The sequence below is a fragment of the Crotalus tigris genome, unplaced genomic scaffold, assembly GCF_016545835.1.
Source record: "Crotalus tigris isolate CLP2741 ecotype Arizona unplaced genomic scaffold, ASM1654583v1 scf7180000024382.2542628, whole genome shotgun sequence".
NCBI classification, from domain to species: domain Eukaryota; kingdom Metazoa; phylum Chordata; class Lepidosauria; order Squamata; family Viperidae; genus Crotalus; species Crotalus tigris.
Window position 1 is genome coordinate 2,432,373 of NW_024100552.1, and position 21,574 is coordinate 2,453,946.

A 21,574-nucleotide genomic window follows, 5' to 3' on the forward strand; every position below is an offset into this window, starting at 1 on the left:
CCTCTTGACCTCTTATCATCTTCATTACTGTTGTCTCCACTTATTTTAAGGCCTCACCATCCAAAGTACATATTTTAGCACCTCAGCCATTTTTTTTTCAAATTGACTATATTATTGCTAAAAGAACAGCACAATTATAGCATGGCCAGGCACTAACTGAGGAAACTGCTAAAACTCCAAATTAAACTAAACAAGAAGTTTCCACTATATGATTTTGAGCAGATCCCCACTATTTTTAAGGAGAACATCAGAAATTGCTTTGAATTTCACTGAGAGAGAACTATTGAGAGAGAATTATAGTATGAATTTTAAAACGTCGTTTAGGATGAATGTAAAAATAAAAAAAAACCTACCAAAAGTGAAGAAAGAGAGAAGAAAGCAAACTGCATATCAGAAAAAAGCATGGGAAATGCTAAAAAGAGAATGCCAAGAAAGGCAAAACTCTCAGACAGGACTTCAACAAAGAATTAGAGAGCTGCAAAAAAAGGCTAGAACCAGTACTACACAATATCTGTAAACACATCAAAGAGGGAAACAGACAAGGAAACAATAGAAAGATTTGTTACAATTTTTGGAGGGCAGCTTTCTTAACTGTGGCCACTTTTATTTCATTGATAAAACAGAGAATGCAATCTACTTGCTTAAAAGTAAGACAAAGAAATGTAATAAGTATATCCTAGAATTACATGTCAAATAGAAATCTTAATTTTGTTTGGTAGTTATACAGGAAAATCACAAAACTGAATTCGCTGAAGAAAGCAATTATGTTTGGAAGAGTTAGCGATAAAAGGAAACCAGGCCCCCAAAGAACATGGAGGCTGGACACCATCAAAGCTGACACCAGCGAGAGGATAGAACAACTCCAAGAAGTAGTGCAAGATTGGAAGATGTGGAGAGAGTTGGCCTACAGAATCGCCAAGAGTCGGACATAACTGAATGGATAACGTCATCATCAGTTATATAGGAATATCCAAAATATATGAATAATTTTTAATTAATTTTTGCAAGAACCATTCAGAACAGATTATACATGGGGTTAATTAAGAAACATTGCTAGGGTAACATTTCCAGGGCAAATAGCCAACAAAATTAGATAAGAACAATTAACACAGACATTGCTATAGCTGTGTCTCAGCATGGACTCAAATCTTACTAAATTAACATTTACACTGACTGCCTGATCCAACAAAGCATTCAAATCCCAATATGCTTTATTTACCTATTGTAACTGGTGGCAGCAGCCAATTGGCAAAGAACAATAAGCCACCAAGGAATCTTTCTTCTTCTCATAATTTAAGTAGTCGGCCTACAGGGCAGAATAAGAGAAAAATGAATTTTGGCCATTTGCCCTACAACATGTTACTAGCAGTTGATGCAAATGTAAGAACAGCTTTGCAGTTATGCCAATAATACTATAATGCAGAATTTCAGAAATATTATGGAGATTTAATTGGAAAATATTACGGTAGCAGACAAAAACAAGTACTTTTTTGGTAAGTACTTCACATTCAGTGCTGTGAAAGTGCCCACAATTCTATGTCAAATGTTTACAATTAAGAATTATACATATATATGCAATATAGGATATTTCTTCATAAATTGCACCAAGGTAATATTATCCAGTTTAGTCTATTGGTTAAGACACTAGGCTATAAACCAGGAGTCTGTGAGTTCTAGTCTTGCTTTAGGCATGAAAGCTGGCTAGGGGACCTTTGGTCAGTTACCTTTTCTCAGCTCAACCCACCTCACAGGAGTATTGTGGTTAAAACAGAAGGAAGGAGTATTAGATATTTCACTGCTCTATTTATAAAAAATGATAAAGTTGGGATACACACACACACACACACACAGTACATTTAGAAAGTATTCAGATCCCCTTCACTTTTGTCAATTTTGTTATGCTGCAGCCTTATTTTACAGTTGTTGAAATTCATGTTTTTTTCATTAATCTACATTCAGTAGTCCTAATGACAAAGTGAAAATAGAATTTTAAAAATGTCTCCTCTTCCATAACAACATTTAAATAGAGTCTATCTATTCAGGCATTCTTAATTAACATTAATTAATTAACTTCTGGGTTTCTTGTTCCAAAATATCCTTTTATGTCCAGTGTTAAAATATATTTCTGTTCAGTTTGGATGTTCTTCTCTTTTAATTGTATCTTTAATTTGCTCTAGTCCATGATAGTGTCCAAATTTAAAAGTCTTACCTTTTTATGTTTTTTAAAGTATTCAAAACAAAAGAATTTCCTGTGGCATGGATTCTTCATAATTAATTGCAAAATTTTATTTCAGATTGGTTTAATCCATTTGTAACTTTCTAAAATCAAAGTTTTAAGCACCTTTTTGTTATTTATTTCAGGAAAAAATCCTTAATTTAAAATTTCTTTCACTAAAGATGGAAGGAAATTCACATTATCCTATAAAACTAGCTGAAAAACAGTTAACAAGCAATTTCTTAACATGATTAGAAAAAGAAAAAGATGTATGTGAACCTAATATCCTTAAAGGAAACACTTGTGGTCAATATCAAGTGCTCTGCTTGTCCGGATAGAAATTACAAAGAGCCAGTCTACTTGCTAGCTTTTCCTTGCATTGCCGTTATCTTCAATTTGCCATTTATTCCCTGGAAATCCCAATGCTAACTTTTGATGCTATCAAAATGGGACCTCTATTATAAGGGAGAGGGTGTGCTTATTTATTATACAGGTAATCCTCAACTTATGACCATAATTGAGCCCAAAATTTCTGTTGTTAATGAGACATTTGTTAAGTGAGTTTTGCCCCATTTTACAACTTTTCTTGCTACAGTTGTTAAGTAACCCGATTGTTAAATGAACCTAGCTTCCGCATTGACTTTGCTTGTGAGAAGGTCGCAAAAGGGGATCACATGACCCTGGGACACAGCAATGGTCATACATATGAACCAGTTGCCAAGCAACTGAATTTTGATCATGAGGATTCTGCAAAGGTCATAACTGTGAAAAACCATCAAAAGGCACAATTTTCAGTGCCACTGTAACTTTGAACAGTCACTAAATGAACGGTTGTAAGTCAAGGCCTACCTGTATTGTTAAAATAGGCTGCTCAGTGAATAGAGCAGAGTTCTTCATAGAAACAAACAAGACTATTTAAAATATTTAACTTGCACTATAATTAATATATCACACTGATCACGTGAAAGACAGTCACTGTGTATCTAAGACTAAAATAGCACAAAAGCATCATTTTTAGATGCTTTGGTGCATGAAAGTAGACCTTATTCCCTGAAATAGATATGCTATTTTCTAGCAACAAACATGATTTTGTGTGTTGAAGTGCCCTCTAGTGATAAAATAAGGTCATGTGATGATCAGTTAAACTAAAGGGAAAAAAGAAAAATCCAGCTGGTTCTCAATCTGTATGGATACATTAATGTACTTCTGCGCTAATAGTGGGACCATTCTTCTTGGATTTTGAGGCAGCAGATTAGTTTAGGAGCACAAGAAAGACCATATGGCATACATCTTTCTCCTTCACCATTTTGTTGCCGTTTCCCATCAATTTGCTATGATAAGACTAGCCCTGTGAGCTGTGACATGTGGACCAGAACTCAGTGGAGGAAACCACTCACAATTACCTGATTTACAACTGTAAACATTGGGAGGGCTCCCTGTTTGCTGATGATGACCAAATGTCACATATGGATAAACCTAACGAATAGCTTCTCTAATACTTAATCTTGCAGTAATACAAAACAGATGTTAAAAGCTCAAAAATCTTCTTAAATAACACTAAGAAAAGTTCAATTGACTACACATGCTTAAGAGAGATTTTGTCTTCTCAAAATACCCAAAAGTTTGTAACTGCATATAACCAGGAAGAATGCAGCCAAGGAACAGATTGGCCTAGTTCAGGGATGTCAAACTGCAGGCCTGTGGGATGCGTCATGCGAAACCGCGCCCACCCCATTGTTGGCAATGGAAAAGTCGTAATACATCACGTGATGTTGCGAGTTTGATACTCCTGGCCTAGTTGAATCATGTAGTATCTTTATCGCTGGTTATGAACAACCTTTGGTGATAATTTATCAGAACTCTCTGGATTGTCATTGCTCTTTTTGATTTAAGCAGTTTAATCATATTGTTGGTGCAAGTAAGATTGTTCTTACTTGTTCTTGTTTAACTATTAAACATGAAAGTCCATTTAGGGATGTTTCATTAAGAACACACTTTCTTCAATGCAGAGGTGAAACTGCAGAGAACTTTTCAAACAATTAAAATTCAAAGCTGATGATTTGATAAACCGAAATAACTTTCCTTAAGATAACTGACGTGAGTTTTTATTTTTTCTCAAATTGTAGAAAAAAATTGAGAAAATGTATCTTTTCTGTTAAGCAGAAAATATAGCTTATAATAATGTGTATTACTGTTTATTGTAATCCAATTGTATGAGTCTTCATACTGTATACTAAATTTTATTTGCAGAAAAGTGGTTTATAAACAATTGATTTAAAGAAATGTAAGGAAAATTCTGTTTATCCAATACCATTATAGCACTTTGCCATTCCCTAAACCCATTCTTAGGGCTAAAGGAGTGCTTTTGGTATATCATAAATTAGGGTGAAAATGGAGTTGAGACTGACAAGTCCTAGCATTAAAATGTTCTCCTTATGGACGCCATATTGGTATCCAATACAATAAAAAACTTTCCAGAGAAACATATTTAATATTTTAATTAATATTCCTTTGGTTTTCTCAAAATAAAAAAAAATTGAATTTCCCCCTAATTTCCTAGACTGTCATAAACTATAATTGGACATTTAAATTGAATCAGGCAACTACAATTTGCATCTAAATTTGAAATGAATTCATCCTCATACTGCATTTGACAAAATGTGTCCTTACATTTTTAATTACTGATTTAAAACAAATAGAGGAATATCTTGCACAAATGGTATTTTTATAAAAATGTATTTTCTATTCATTGTGTTTTGTTGTACTGCAGTACAGCACTGAAACTGAGTATCACGAGACTATCTTATGACTACACATTTTTTACAAATATTTTATTTCAAATATTTAGGTTTTTCACTTTTTGTTGCAACCTCATATTTTGATGTTTTGTGAGATGAAATTCTTTAAATGATATTAATATTTGTCATGACTTTGATATGCCAGCAAGGGGAGTAGTTACACTTTGGGAAGCTATGTTTAAGGAAATTATATAGCAATAGTAAATAGAACGGTGTTTGGATTTATAAACAATAGAAATAGCAGATATTTTGATGTACCAACTTCTCTTCCCCCTGAATCTTTAATGATTGTTCTTAAATCTAAAAGGAAACATAACGGAAGTAAATATACTGTATATTGTTAGATCAATATATTAAAACATCCCAGGGTATTGAAAACAAAGACAGAAAACGAATGACATTTTATTATTTTCTTTAACTTTTGAAGTTACAGCAAAAACCTCAGAAGGAAAAAGTTATAGATTCATAAATAACTTTGTAAAGTTAAGTTATATTAAAAATGCAGATCCATATTTCCTTCCTTCCTTCCTTCCTTCCTTCCTTCCTTCCTTCCTTCCTTCCTTCCTTCCTTCCTTCCTCCCTCCCTCCGTCCTTCCCTCCCTCCCTCCCTTCCTAAAATACTTAAAAATTCTGGCAGTAACTAAAGAATATTCTAGAAACAGAAAGTCTAATATATTTCTCTCTCTAAATGATAGAAACATTTATTATGATAGTAAGTTCACTACAGGTGAATTTGGCTTACATCCATTCTTTTAGCAACTGTTCAAAGTAACAGTGGTGCTGGAAAAAAAGCTACTTATGACTTGCACTTATGAATATTGCAGCATCCCCATCAACACATGGTCAAAATTTGGCCACTTGGCAAATGTTATATATTTACAATGACTGCAGCATCCTGGAGTCATGTCATCACCATTTGCCACCTTTCTAGCTGGCTTCTGACAACAAAGTCAATGGGGAAAAGCTGGGTTCACTTAACAAGTGTGTGATGACATCTGTTATCTTTAATACTTCTAACATCATGTTCTTGAACTTTGTTAAATTATCATTCATATTGTTTATCATTCTGAATTGGGCAAAACTGCACAAGTTACTGATTTCAGATATGTTTGAGTTACAATATGATACCTATCAGGGTTGCTCACTTTCCCCTTTGCTTTTTGATTTAATCTTAGAATCCTTACTACTGATATTACTGGTATTACTTTTGTGAGTTTTGATTATAAATTATCTTCATATCCTGATATTTTACCAGCTAGTCTACTTCATTGCCAGTTTTTACATGGATGATTCAACATATTTCGGGATATTAAGTATAAAGAGAATAAATCTATTTTGTAATTACTGTATTAAATAATTTTATTTCAAATATTTTCTATTTCAAATAGAAATTTGTTTCCAAAATTTGTAGCATTAGCAACATAATCAACACAAGCATGTTTTAATGGCTGGATATGGGCCAAATTCTTTGGATTTGTCTAAGAAATCTGAATTGCTATTATATTTGATGGAATTGATGTTTGAAACTAAACCCACTTCATTTTATATCAAAAAATAAAGAATATTATAAAAGTTGACAATAAGGACATTCGTGCTAATGGATTAAAGAATTAGAACAGCTGATAATGGAACTTTAATGATTGTAGGTCTTAAAAATGTTTTTTTTCAATAGGTTTAAGATTAAAAGTGGCCCATCAAGATTTGATTTGGATTTACTAGACACACTAATTTATTTGAGAGGGTGAACATTAGATTTTCTTTGTTAGCTATGTAAAAAAAGTGAATAGTTATTAACTCTTATGACTTCATCTTGTGAAATGCTGGCAACATTTTAAAATATTTTAATGTACATAGGTAGATTTAATTCAGAATCCTTATGTCAACCCTGCAAATACTGTATATTGCTTTGACAATATGCAGAACTGTCTGGTATTTTTGGGGTTAATACAGAGCAGAAGAGGGTGGGGGTAAAGCCCGGGAAAGAAAGAGGAAGGAAACCTTTGACCTTCACACTAATTGGATAATGTGATATAGCTAATTTAGCTATAAATTAGCTAAATTAGAGAGGGAACATGCTGATAATTTAACTGCTCAGAGGAAGAGAACTTAGATCTTAGCATCAGACCCCGTTATGCCTGTGCCGACATTTTGAATCAATAAAAGATTTTTAGGGAAATCAATGCCTGGAAGTTCTTTGAAGTGTTTCATTAGCCGGAACCATAACAACATGCTAAAATCTAAGTTAGATCTTCTTTTGGGTTACGGTTCAATTTCAGGAAAGGGAGGCTTCTTATAGCGAGAGAGCTTAACATCCAGCTTCACTGCTGTCTGGTACCACTCCTGTAGCCGATCAGGTACTTCTTGATAAATGCAGGCCTGACCCCTCGATGAAGTGATGGATTAGGGACTGCTCAGGCCACCCCTCTATTCGACCTGCTATCTCCTCCATTTCGAGGGGGGACATGGCATACATTCTCAGTCGTGGAAATTTGGCTCCTGGCACTAGTTCGATGGAGCAGTCATTGGGTCTGTGAGGGGGTAGGGCATCACATTCCTTTTCACATTCCTTATGCCTCCCTCCCTCGACCATAACACCTTATGTTAAGGATGTTAATGTTATATTAAATTATGCCCCGAAATTTTGGATTCTGACTATTTTTGGGAAGTTACATACAGTAATATTATAACAAATTTAATTCAAATTTAATGTCCTTATTAATGATTAAATTAATGATGTTTTATATTGACGTTTTTATTGCCTGGCAGATTGTTAAGAAAATTAGTTTGAGAAATTGGAAAAGTAGTAATGTTACTGATTTTAGAATTGTATTAAAGAAATGTGTAATTTGCCTGTTTTGAAAAGACAATTATATCTACTAATACAAAAAGCTCAATATTCAAGACAACCAGGAAAAGTAAATTCATCCTGCTAATGCTGGTGTTCTTAAAATGGTTAAAATGGTGTTCTTATATTGTTCAGAATTCTATAGAATCCCTTTCATTACAAAATCCTAAAAGATGATGACCAACCGGTCCTAAGGAAGTGGCTGGCAACTAACCTTCAGAATTCCAAAGTTTCTAATCCAAGGCTTGAATTGCTTTTTATTATATAACTAGACAACCTGAGATATATCCTCACCTAAATAGAAAAACAGAATAACAACAGACAGGCAAAAAATCAGTGGGAGCAAGAGCAATTTTTAAGTTCCTGTTGGCTTCTCCACTGAACAGCCTGGTGGGAAACTGGCAGTGCGTGTCAGAAACCTTCCTTCCACCCATCCCCTGGCCTCCTCTCTATGTGCAGCATAATCACTTGATAGAGTTTGTTCATTTCTGCATAGGATGGTTTGTCAAACCATTATCAGGAAAAAAAAAGTTGGATAGTTCAATATTTCATTAAATCACTTTTATATTTAAGCTTAACGTCTATCTAGTGCAGGCATGTCAAACTTGCGACGTCACATGACATTGCACAATTATTGGAACTTTTCCCCCAGTTTTGGCGTAAAGCATCCGGCCCGCGGGTAGGCAGTTTGACATGCATGATCTAGTGTAATTAATTTATTTATTATATTTTCAGTCTTGACTCCTGCAGTTTTCTTGGGAAGGTTTTTCAGAAGTAGTTTGCCATTGGCTCTTTCAAGGGCTGAGAGGGATCAACTGGCTTAAAGTCACCAACTGACTTTGTGCCAATGAGGCAATTAGAACTCAGGGTCTCTTGATTTCTAGCCTGGTGCCTTAACCACTAGACCAAACTGACTCTAGATAATGAATGTATCATTTTTTAAAATATTCTGTCCCTTAAAATCATCCCAGAAAATAAATAAGTAAGTAAATAAGTAAGTAAATAAATACCCCCCCTTTCCATGATTGCAAAGTACTGTAATTTTTCCCCTCCTTTCATTTATATATATATTCATATAATATTATAGATCTTTTTATTGGCTTAGAAGCAAAGGTATTTATCAAAGGTTACAACACTACAGCATATACTCCATTATGATATTGCTCTTCTGTCTTTGTACTCTTATTCCTCTTTATGTTTATATTCTTATATTCTTACTACAACATAAAGAGAGGGAGAGAGATGGGGAAAAAGAGGAAGTGTAACATTAATTCCTTTAAAGATATTTTCAATTAGTAAATAATCATCTGTATGGTGGATCAATTTATTCATCTCCAATGGCTTCGTTTTAATTATAAGAATAAAGGTTTCTTATTTTTTTAACATGTATACATTATATACAAATAATAATAATAATAATAATAATAATAATAATAATAATAATAATAATACAGTAATAAAGTTGGAAGGGACCTTAAAGGTCATCTAGTCCAACCCCTTGCCCAGGCAGGTAACCCTATACCATTTCAGACAAATGGCTGTCCAGTCTCTTCTTAAAACCTTCCAGTGTTGAAGCATTCATAGCTTCTGGAGGCAGATTGTTCCACTGATTAATTGTTCTAAATATTAGGAAGTTTCTCCTTAATTCTAGGTTGCTTCTCTCTTTAGTTAGTTTCCATCCGTTGCTTCTTGTCCTGCCCTCAGGTGTTTTGGAGAATAGCTTGACTCCCTCTTCTCTGTGGCAGCCCCTGAGATTTTGGAACACTGCTATTATGTCACCCCTCGTCCTTCTCTTCATTAGACTAGACATACCCAATTTCAACAACTGTTCCTTATACGTTTTAGCCTCCAGTCCCCTGATCATCTTTGTTGCTCTTCTCTTACTCTTTCTAGAGCAAGGGTGTCAAACTTGCAATGTCACGTGATGTGTTGCAACATATTGCGACTTTTTCCCCATTACCGGCAATGAGTGGGTGTGGTTTTGGCATGGCGCATCTGGCCCACGGGCCGGCAGTTTGACATCCCTGTTCTAGAGTCTCAACATCTTTTTTACATTGTGGTGACCAAAACTGGATGCAGTATTCCAAGTGTGGCCTTACCAAGGCATTGTAAAATGGTATTAACATTTCACATGTTAATTGAGCATATAATATATGCTCAATAAATACACAAATTTCACAATGGGAAGTCTTACAGAAATCTATTTAATTTGGCATTATTTTAATACAAATTGATCCGGATTATCATAGCTTACAACAGCTCAAAAGACATTTTGAATTCATAGCTTTTACTCAAGTTATTTGCACTTTACATAGCATTGAGGCTTCCAATTACACAATTTATCAATGCTATTTTTTGTTTAATATTAAAACCACTCAGAAAACAAAATTGATTCTACAACACATTTATGTAAACAGTTCTGTCCTGTCCTTCTGGTACTTACTATATGCACTATTATTTGTGTGATGTCCCAACCATGGTAGCCTAAAATGCAGCAAATACATTAAAGGTACAACAGGCATCAAAATACTTTAGAAAAGCAATACTGTAAAAAGAATGATTAGAAAGAAAGCTTAACCTTTAAGTACATACACCCACACAAGCGCTGCTGCTATCATCTAAATGGCAGGAAAATCCTGTTTATGCATAAATGTTGTCTTTCAAATGGCCACTTTCAGGCAGATGGCTCTGCATTTTGGTTCTAACTAGTAAGATAATTCTGTTGTCGTGCAAATAAATCTAAAATACTGAAAACATGTTGATATTCACATGTTATATTTACACATTATAAATGTGTTTTCTGAAACTATTCCCATGTTAATGTCTTTTCATATTTAAGTTTTGCAGGTTTCTTGCTATTAAGTTTTCCCTCCCCATTTAGATAGGTGTTAAACACAGTGTTTGCTTCCTCATTTATCACACTAATGAAGGCTAATTGTTCATTTAAAACTTGGACTCAAGGATGAACTTTATGGCACAAAATTATCTTTCCCCAATCCAGGCTATTCATTATCATTTGTCATTGTCATTTCAGTCCTTCACTGAATTTGTCATTTGGATGTTGCTCCTATCAAAATCAGTCTGAATGGATATTTCAGGTAATCTTTCATATGAAATAACTTTTTCACATCATGTTTAAAGCAATTTGGATCAAATGCCAACCATGCAAGATAAAGTATGTCAATAGAAGAAGTGGAAGATACCTTATCTTTGGATAAACCTTGTTGATTGCAAGTAATTCCTCTGAAAAGCTAAGAATTCTCCAGATATCCAAAGACTATGAGTTATTTGTTTCCAATTTAAGTATCTGCCAGATCTTTGAAACTAAATACACAAATGAAACTAAATTTAACCATGATTATTTATATAGTCTGCTATTTTTTGTAATAAAGTACCTGTAGCTCATCAAATGTTATCTGAGAAAAAATGATGCTGAATTTTCTATTGGACAACAAAACATTTCTTCTTACATAACTAAGGACAGGAGATATTAAGATCTGAATATTTTAGCTAAATGCTTAACAGAAGTGTTGAGTCCGTCGCGAAATGGTAAGACACGAGAAACAGTTGTAGTTCTCAGGAAACCTTTTATTCTTCAGTTCAGCTTACATTGGAATATGGCGGCAACGCCCAACTCTCTCAGCCTCCTTTTATAGGCCTTTCCCGGGTCAATCTGCTACTTTTGGCGCGCCAGCACCCGCGCATGCGCACACGTACTGGCGACAGCCTGTCTGGTCCCGGGCAGCTTGCACCTGCCCGGGACCGCCTGCAATGCCCCGAGCCTGCTTGCAAGGCTCAGGACATAACACCCCTTTCCCCCGGGCTAAAACTACGACCAATGCAATAATAATACACAACCCACTCTTAGTACAATGCTCTGCTCCTCCGATGTTCGGAGTTCCCCCCATTTCCATTGCCTTAGTGTTTTCTACCCTTCTACTGGCTCTGTTTAGCCAATAGTGTTATGTAATCCTCTAAGTACTTAGGAGATTTCCTTGCTCTCTGCGACCTCCTAAGCTCTGGGTGTCTGACAGGTACCCCCTGACTGAGGGGTGATGTGTGCCTGTTCCCCTTGTTATGCCTTGGTGACTCCCAAGGACTGTGCTCCAATGCCTGGCCTGCTTGCTTGCCCACCGGGCTCGTCAGGCCAGGGCTTCTTCCAGTGTATGACCTGGTTGCCCCGCCTAGCTGTAGGCTCTCTGGCCCTTCTAAGTTACTGTCACTGTTGGGCGTTTCTGTAGAACCTCCTAGGTCCGTCCAAGACCTGTCAGGAGGCTGTCTATTCCCTGAATCCCGTTCTGTGTCCGGGCTTGTGTGGGTTTCAGTACTGTCCCAAAATTCAGTTGTCCCCTGAGTGTAGTCAGAGGTGTTGTAGTCAGGATTTGGTTCCTCGACCACCTCCCTGTGTGTTTGCCCCCGGGACAGGGTTGAAGTCAGGCCAACTAGGAGGAGTGTGTGCCAGCTCTCTTGCAGGGAATGGATTGTTGGGATGCTCCCGGGTATTCTCTCTGACTGGAGTACTGAGTGATGCAGGTGAAAAGTGATCATGCCCCCGGGGTGACTCCCTGGCTGGAGTAGGCATTGATGCCTGAGTTCTAGTTGGGCTCCATGACTTCCTGTTGGGAGCAATTGCGGAATTTTGGGATGGGCCATTTGTGGCTCCCTCATTGGTACAGGGCAGCATTCCATGCCCCTCCCTTTGCCCAAAGGGCTCCCCCTCCCCCCCCTGGAAAAGACCCAAGAGTCTCAGCGGGAAGGTCCCGTCTAGGGCGAAGTTGGTCAATGTGCTGACGCAGGACACGACCGTTGTCCAGGGATACCTCGTAGGATAGAGGACCTGTGACCCTGGATATAGATGCGGGGACCCATGTATGACCAGGCCCGTAATTACGAGTCCAAACCGGGGCACCCGCAAGTAGTTGCCTAGGTGCCCTGGGGTGTGAGACAGAAGGAGATAGTCTATCCGGATGCAACCGGTCAAGCTTGGTAGTCAGTTTGCGCCCCCAACGAAGTTCAGCTGGGCTTCTCCCTGTAGAAGTGGACAGTGTGGTGCGATAAGAAAGGAGGAAGTCAGCCAACCTGTGATGCCAGTCCCCGTAGGTGAGCCTCTTCAAGGCGTCCTTGGTGATGCGAACCATGCGTTCAGCCATACCGTTGGTAGACGGGTGGAAAGGTGCAGAAGTGGCATGACGAATCATGTTAGCCTGCAAGAAAGCTTGGAATTCGGAGGAAGTGAATTGAGGGCTGTTGTCAGACACAATGACGTCTGGGAGCCCGTGTGCAGCAAAAATCCCCCTCAGTACCTGAATAGTCTTTGCAGTGGTGGTGGAAGAGACAGGTACAACCTCAAGCCATTTTGAATGGCTGTCAACGAGGACCAAGAAGAATTGACCCTGAAAGGGCCCAGCGTAGTCAATGTGCACCCTAGACCATGGGGACTGTGTTTCCTCCCATCTATGCACAGGAGCTTGGGGCATTTCAGGGCGTGAACGTTGACAAAGGTGGCAAGCATGCACCTTAGCTTCTATGTCTTTGTCTACCCCTGGCCACCACAAGTGGCTGCGTGCAAGAGCCTTCATACGAACAATGCCAGGATGACCCTCGTGGAGGGAATCTAAGACCCTAGTCCTCATTGAGGTGGGAATGACAACCCTGCTTCCCCAAAGCAGACAACCCTGAGAGGTGGACAACTCGTTCCTTTTAGACCAGAAACTCTGAAACTCAGGACTAGGACAGTGCTCAGGCCATCCAGACAAAACCCAAGAAAGGACACGTGAAAGTGTGTGATCTGTGCCTGATTCAGCGGCTACATCCCTGGCATTCAGGGGGGACTCGGGCAAGGCTTGAATGGAGAGAATATTGATGGCTGGCGCGGGGTCAGCCTCTATTACTGGCAGGAGTAATTTACTGAGGCCATCAGCATGGCCCATTTCCTTCCCAGGCTTGTGAAGTAGGGAAAAATCATATGCAGACAAAAAGATAGACCACCTGAGCATCCTGGGGGAGATGATTTGGGGAGTTTGTTTACGTGTGGTAAACAGTCCCAGCAAAGGCTTATGGTCAGTGAAGACCGTGAATTGCCTACCATATAAAAAATCATGGAATTTTTTTAATTCCAGCAACAACAGCTAAGGCCTCCCTGTCTATCTGAGCATAGTTGCGCTCAGCTGCAGACAATGTCCTGGAGTAATATGCAACAGGAACCTGAGTTCCATCAGCCCTCAGGTGGCTCAGTACAGCATCCACCCCCTAAGGGGAAGCATCACAAGTGATTCACACAGGAAGGGACTCATTGAAGTGTACAAGTACACTGTTAGAAGTGAGTAAGGCCTTGATCTCATTGAAACTAGCCTCATGTGTTTGTAACCACTGCCACACTGCCTGTTTATCTAATAGCCTGTGAAGAGGCTCAGCTACACTAGCCTTATGTGGAAGAAAGGAATTGTAGAAATTCAGAAGGCCCAGAAAAGCCTGCAGTTCGGCCTTCGACTTTGGCCTAGGGGCTTGCATAATGGCTTTTAGTTTGGATTCAGCAGGATGAATCCCAGCAGCATCAATTTTGAACCCCAGAAACTCAGTAGAAGGTGCCCCAATTTTACATTTGTCCTTCTTGAGTCTGAGTCCCGTTTTCCTGAACCTTAACAGGACAGCCCTTAGCCTTTCAGCTAGAATGTGTGTGGAGTCTCCTGCAATTAAGACATCATCAAAATAGGGGCAAACCCCTGGTATACCCCGTAGTGTGTTTTCCATTACGCTTTGGAAAATCCCAGGAGCGACATTTACTCCAAATTGAAGTCTCTTTACCTTGAAAGCCCCTCTGTGGGTCACAATAGTCTGAGCTATAGCAGCGTCATCATCAACAGGCAGCTGTTGATATGCTTGAGTTAGGTCAAGCTTTGCAAAAACGCGCCCCCCCTTTGAGGGAGGCCAGGATATGACTGACCACAGGAACAGGATAGGCATGTTGCTGCAATGCCTTATTTAGAGTGCATTTGTAATCAGCACAGATGTGAATGTCCCCATTTGCCTTAAGAGGCGTGACAATGGGGGTCTCCTATGGACTGGAGTCAACAGGTTCTAGAATTCCTTGTTGGATCAGTTTGTCCAACTCAGTGACAATTTTACTCTTTAAAGCAAAAGGGACCCTTCTTGCTTTAATTCTAATGGGAGTGACTGTGGGGTCTAACTTTAATGACACAGGGGGTCCTTTGTATGTGCCCAGCTGGGGGCTGAAACAGTCTGCAAATTCTTTGCAGACTTCCTGTAGGTCGAGTGTTTGTAGGCTGTTGAGCCCTGTGACGTGTATCCCCAAGGCCTCAAACCACTCGAGTCCTATGAGACTCGTTCGTTCACCCTCTACTACTAGTAGGTCTAGTGGACCCTCAAAATCCTTATACTGTATGTTAAGGGTGGCCTCCCCCTTAACACACACTCTGGAGTTTTGAAAATCCGTTAGCACAATGTCAGAAGGCCTCAACTTGGCCTGGTTCCGCTGCCGGAACAAATCTTCCTAAATGTGTGCATAGAAATGATCGAAAGTGCAGACCCGGTGCCCAGTTCCATAGTTAATGGAACCCCTTGTAGCTTCACCTAGAGTGACAGCTTTTTCTTAATGGGCTTGTGTGTGCCTGTCCTGTAGATGCTTCTTCGTGAAGCACAAAACCCCACCCTATTCTGGCTGGGGACCCTGGTACCTTTCAGGCGCAATTCTTCCTGAGGTTGTACCTTCTGACGGCCCAGGCACACAGCTGCAATGTGTCCTTGTTTTCCGCACGCCCGGCAGATAGCGGAGCGGAACTTGCAGTCGGCTCTCTTGTGGCGACCTCCACAACCGATGCACTTGGGGAGAGCTGAAGAGCTTCCTCTTGGTTTTCCTTCCTTTGTGGGGTGGAGACGGTCCACTTCCTCATCCGGATCCTCCTCGGAGTTTCTTTGGACTTCTTCCTGGTGCACGGATGCAGCATCTGGACTGTTTCTGATCGGCCGCATGTTCTTGATGGCGCCGCCCGCTGCTTCTTCTGCGGTGACCTCTCTCAAGGCATCTTGGAAGGACAAGTCCTCCTTGGCGAAAAGTCTCTGTTGCAACTCTCGATGCCTTAGCCCGCACAAAATTGGTCCCTCAGTCGTTCTTCGAGGTCCTTGAACTCGCAATGTTTGGCGGCTTTCATCAGTGCGGTGATGTACTCCCTGGCAGATTCTCCGGGTCGTTGATCCGTCTGCTCGAAGGTGTGGCGCCACGCGATGACGGACATCTTAGGTTGGAAGTGCTCCTTCAGTAACTTCTTTAGATCTGCATAGCTGACAGACTCTAAAGGAACAGGTGCTGCGAGGTTCTCAGCAATTTCGAATGCGTCTTGACCACAAACGCACAGCAGGGTGGCAGCCTTCAAGCTCTCTTCCCTCACCTGGTTCACTTTGAGGTAGTTTTCCACCCTGGCTGCGTAGGACTCCCACCTCTCTGGATGTGAGACGTCGAATTCCGAAAGCCTTCCAATCTTCGCCATTTCGTATCAGGAAGGGTCTATCAGCCAGCCTACCCCCGAATGCATGCTGGATTGGCGGGTAGCTGCCGAGTCAACGCCGTTCCTGCCGCTCCGGACTCACTCGGGTAAGCTTACACCTTCTCTCTTCCGATGTAAGATATCCCACCTTCGTCGCCAGTGTTGAGTCCGTCGCGAAATGGTAAGACACGAGAAACAGTTGTAGTTCTCAGGAAACCTTTTATTCTTCAGTTCAGCTTACATTGGAATATGGCGGCAACTCCCAACTCTCTCGGCCTCCTTTTATAGGCCTTTCCCGGGTCAATCTGCTACTTTTGGTGCGCCAGCACCTGCGCATGCGCACACATACTGGCGACAGCCTGTCTGGTCCTGGGCAGCTTGTACCTGCCCGGGACCGCCTGCAATGCCCCAAGCCTGCTTGCAAGACTCAGGACATAACAAGAAGTACCTGGCAATTTATTTCCAGATCAAAGTCCCATTACAGTTCTACAATCTTTCAGTAAAGACTGATTTTGGTTATGTTCCCTTGTCTAACATGAGCTCATGTGCTGATCATGGTCTGCATCACTATGAAAAGGACTTGAAAATGTGAATTGTTGTTTTTCTGGATACTATGATCACATGCAACTCAGCCTCTGAAAAAGATAGAGATATTTCATCTACCTTTGTTTCCAATAGAAAACATTTATACACTATTGGGCCATAACATACAACATATACATTATTACTAGTAAGCATTCCAATCTAATATGAGCTTTCCCTGTGCACCATTTATCCTTTGAACATAAATTCAAAGAATTACAGAAGGTGCTTTATTGAAATGCAATATTTTTTTATGAATGGAAGAAAGTACACAAAAGATGCATTTAGGCTACTCGATAATATATTGAGTAGATGAATATTTTTACAAGAAGCCCAAACTAATTCAAGCTGTAAGACATCAACATTGTCAGCAGCAAAAAGTTCTCTTATCTTACCATTCTCCTTCCTCACAATCCTAACCTTATATCCACCCAGAAAAAACAAAATGAAGGAACAAGAAATAAAAATGGATCCTAAGGATGGAAGTGAATAAATTTGTGGATGGGTCCTCCCTTCCAGTTTTAAAAATGAAAGGCTTGTTTTCATAATAAAGCACATTGTGGGAAAGGACAGATAATGCAATAATCTCATTTGACTCCAGCATCGAAGCTGAGGAAAAGCAATAGTTTTTCTACCCACAAGCAGACAATATCTCTGGCATTATGACCAGCTTATAATCTGGTTTTTCTGACATCTGATTGCAGGGCTTGCTGTTTGAAAAAATAAACTTGGCCTAAATTGGACCTCTGGTCTGCGTCAGCAGTCATTCTTAAATGAAATGAAAGTCATAAGGACATATTCCCACAACCTCCATGTTCTCATGATAATTATATTAAACTACTTCTAATCTACTACAGTACAGGCTTTTTTTAAAAAAAAACAAAACAAAAATCCCTATCCCTAGTTTAACCATCTGTAAAAAGAAAAAAAGAAGAAGAGAGTTGAAGGGGAGATGAAAATGAGGTTTGTAAGATTAAAAAAAAGAAAATAATAATATACTGTTACACAGAGAAAAAATGGTAAATAGAAAGTTGTATCAAAATAACTTTTAAGTAAATTTTAAAACAAAAAGTGGAAGACAAACATATAATAGAAGTAATTTCAATATATAAGTGATAGAGAAATAAAATATGCCGCAAGAAGATAAGTAATGCAATGTATAGAATATACGATGTTTAGTTTTGATTAATGGAGAAGTTAAGAATGGGTCCAGATCATAACACACAAAAATAAGAAATTTAAAAAATACAAAATGTAGTGAAAACATAATACAAGAACCACCCCTTCATTTCTATAAGCATGAATTAGTTTCTTGCTTAAATTAGTATCAAAACTACTATCATATTTAATCAAAAGGAAGATCACACCAGAAGAGCAAAGAGAAAAAGAGAGAAAGGGTGTGGCGGCAGGACTTGTAAAAATATAGAAGGGGAATGTCTCGGCAGACATTTAAACTAGTCTTCGATGTATAGTAATTAACTGCATGTAACAACAGTTCTCTGTCACACAGAAAAAAAACCCATCTATCAATATGGCCACATTCATATCTCTGCTTTCTGTAGACAACAAAAGGGAGGAAGAAAGAGCCAGGTTGAGATAGGAGGGAGACAGAAACAGAAAAGAAAGTTTAGAAGTTAACAAGTTAAGCTACATGACCAGTTATGAGCTAGAGCTGCTATTATGGCCTACCTTGTGGAAATAAGTGGCAGTGAAATGCAATTATTTCTCCATCCTTATTGCACCCGCCAACAGCCACCCAATGACTATCTCTTAGTCCTTCCATAGAGGGAGCAATACCAAAGTTCACCTATAAACTCATTGTGAAGAATATGCTGCATATCTGGTGGACAGATTCACTTTACTTTGGAGTCCAGTTCTAAAGCAGAATCAACAGGGGTAGTAGGCTTTACATTTTGCAAGATGACCTGGAAAGAGTTTGAGAAAGGGGATAGGACCCTCTTACCTGCTAATTTAGCCACTTGTGTATTAGATATATGCCCTTTCTGCCTTATTAAGGCTTGTGGAAAGGGATTTTTGATTAGGGTTTGATAACTCCTTCTTGAAAGAGGGAGTGGTCTGCTGACTCTTAAAGAGATGGTAATATGACCCCTCCTCAAAGAACCATCACTCAACCGAGCTAAGCTGGACACTTTTCATACAGTTTCCAATACTCCTTTTTGGGAAAGATGGTGAGAGTATGGTTGCATGGTAACTTAAGAGGACCCTAGATGATTATCCAGACTCTTTTGGTCTATTGGGATTTAGGCCAGGATTTGGCACTGAGAGAGAATTGATTGTGCTCATGGATAACTGGTGGTAGGAGCATATTATGTATATTATATGTATGTGCATATATGCATATGAAATAGACAGAAATGTTAAATATGACATATATGAATTTTCTTGTACAATTATTGCAATATGCATTGGTATAGTAATATCAGCCCAGATCAATCTAGTGAAGATTATAAAGCACCATCTACTATCCTGATACAGGGCTGGTTGGTAGATTGATGTTTTTTGACTTCCTTGTCTAGGGCTGGGAGTGAATGACTGGTCCAACATCATGCAGCCACTTCCAAGTTCCAAATAAGGAAAGACTGGGTTTTCCTGCTCCTAAACCAGCACTTAACTAATTTTGCCCATATTTACTGTTATTAAATTAATTTCATCACTTTGGATTAAATGGCAGTGGCAATCCCTAAATCGATAAATATATTTTATATATTTATAAATATATAAGCATAAATGTATTTGTTCCATAAACTATTTTCTTTATAACCACTTTAAGAACAACCTATACGTAACAGGGAGTTTAATGACATATTTTTCAAGCTGAAGAGAACTAAATTTTTTTGGTGAAAGTATTACAATTGAAGAATACTTTAAGGAACCTTGGAAATCAACCTGTAAGTGTATTTCAAATTCTGGCTGATATAATATATTTCATGTGCTGAGTGCTTCTGTACCAGAGACAAATTCCTTGTATGTCTTGGCCAAATAAAGTTCAATTCAATTTTATTTAATCTGTAACTGATGTCAAATGACAATCAAATATACAATGCTCCCTATCTGAGCAAGGGTTAAAAATAATATTTGTGGAAGTCCAAAATAATAATAAAAAGATCCTTGGTATTGTTGGAGCATTCTGTGTTTTGTTGTTGTACGTATGGTGATTAATTGACTTGTTTCAGAAAAAAAAATTTATTACACAGTGTAGCATAGACTAGGTCTGTAACATACCCTTCAGAACCATAACGGTTTCAATTTATCATTATCAGTGTGCTATAATTTGAATGTACAGGTGTAAACATAATTCTGAGTAAGGTATAACAGAGAAAAAGAGCTTTTGACTGTACACATTTCCTAACTGCAGCTGTCTCACAACAAAAATCTTTAGGAAGTTTAATGATTTGACAATCTGCCTCCCTTTTAAAAAAATGAGTAAAAAAATTGCTTAATGATTTACTGAAAATGTATTGTCTTTAAAGGGGTTGATCTGAAGTTTTGTCACTCCCAGCAAAAGTTAATTCTCCTAATATGGTATATTATTCTTATTAGCTAGAAATATGAATAGCCTCTTTTAGGGAAACTGCAACGTGCAACAAGCTTATATTTACTGTTTGCCATTTAGCCAGCTACAATTATATTCACTGCTCAGATAACTATATGAAGGCATCATAATATAAATATATTTATACTGATATTATATGAGATTGTGAAGCTATTCCTACTTTTAGTATATAAATGGCATCATCTATACTAGTGGTCCCAATCTTTCCAGCTTCATGGACTAACAGTGGTAATGGTGGTGGCAGTGGAGAATGGAAGGCATGGTTTCATATGTGTGCCCGCCGCTTGTGCAACTGGAGCTTCATGCTATTGTACTCTCACCCACTGTTTGCGTGGACCTGTTCCCAAAGGACCACGCCCAGCACTGAGCCACAGACTGGGGTTGGGGACCCCTGATCTACATTTTAAACTGTAAGCTATTTCTTTGACTGAAGAAAGGCTAGTAAGGATCAGAAGTAAGAAAGAAATATTGTAGTTCAGTATACTCTTAATAATTGGCAACAGTGTCACTGTTCAATGTGCAATGTTTTACTATCAGGAGGCACAACCTAAGAATTCTTACAATTACAAACATATGAATTGGCAAAAGTAAGTCACTTACTAAATGCTACTTTTACTGAGATTTTTTCCTAGTTTGCTCTTTAGCTTTCCATACAGCTTCCTTTTTAAGACCTTCTATTTCAGTAATGCAAAAGATAGACATTGTCTTCTTTCTAATTATATAGTTAATGATCATGTAATCCCAAAACTATTAGTTAACCAAGAGATTTCATTTCAAATGACTTATTCAATTGGACTTCTTTGAAATTCAACTGTGTATGAATTTTTAGTTATAGATAATTAAACAGAGATACAATAATCATTTGGAATAATAAAAGGTCTACGCTGGCTTTCATCCTCTTTCTACAATCATTTTGAGATAATGTACCAATAGCACCTACTGCATATTTGTGGCCAAAAGAGGGGCTTACGCTACAATATTCTGTTCATCATTTCAATCCACTCTGAATGCTGCTGAAAAGTGAATATTTCTTCCACTCTGAAAGTGAATTAAATTTCT

The 21,574-nt window shown here is 38.5% G+C and overlaps 1 protein-coding gene and 1 long non-coding RNA gene across 6 annotated transcripts in view; one reads left to right on the forward strand and one right to left on the reverse strand.

The window, feature by feature from the left end:
- The window catches only part of LOC120301411, a 64,321-nt gene that overhangs the window by 27,562 nt on the left and 15,185 nt on the right, over positions 1–21,574 (forward strand). For 2 of the 3 annotated variants that reach the window (XR_005554888.1, XR_005554890.1), the window contains exon 3: positions 10,893–10,956. This is a non-coding gene — a long non-coding RNA (uncharacterized LOC120301411). Of the gene's footprint in view, positions 1–719; positions 1,214–10,892; positions 10,957–21,574 lie in introns of those variants that run through there. The other variant, XR_005554889.1, reaches the window with a different exon arrangement.
- CHST9 (carbohydrate sulfotransferase 9) overlaps positions 1–21,574 on the reverse strand; it is a 60,952-nt gene that overhangs the window by 23,782 nt on the left and 15,596 nt on the right. The window contains exon 2 of one of the 3 annotated variants that reach the window (XM_039328626.1): positions 1,220–1,306. The exons of the other annotated variants lie outside the window; for them this stretch is intronic. The gene's annotated coding sequence lies outside the window, so the exon portion shown is untranslated. The remainder of the gene's footprint in view (positions 1–1,219; positions 1,307–21,574) is intronic. 3 annotated transcript variants of the gene reach the window in all.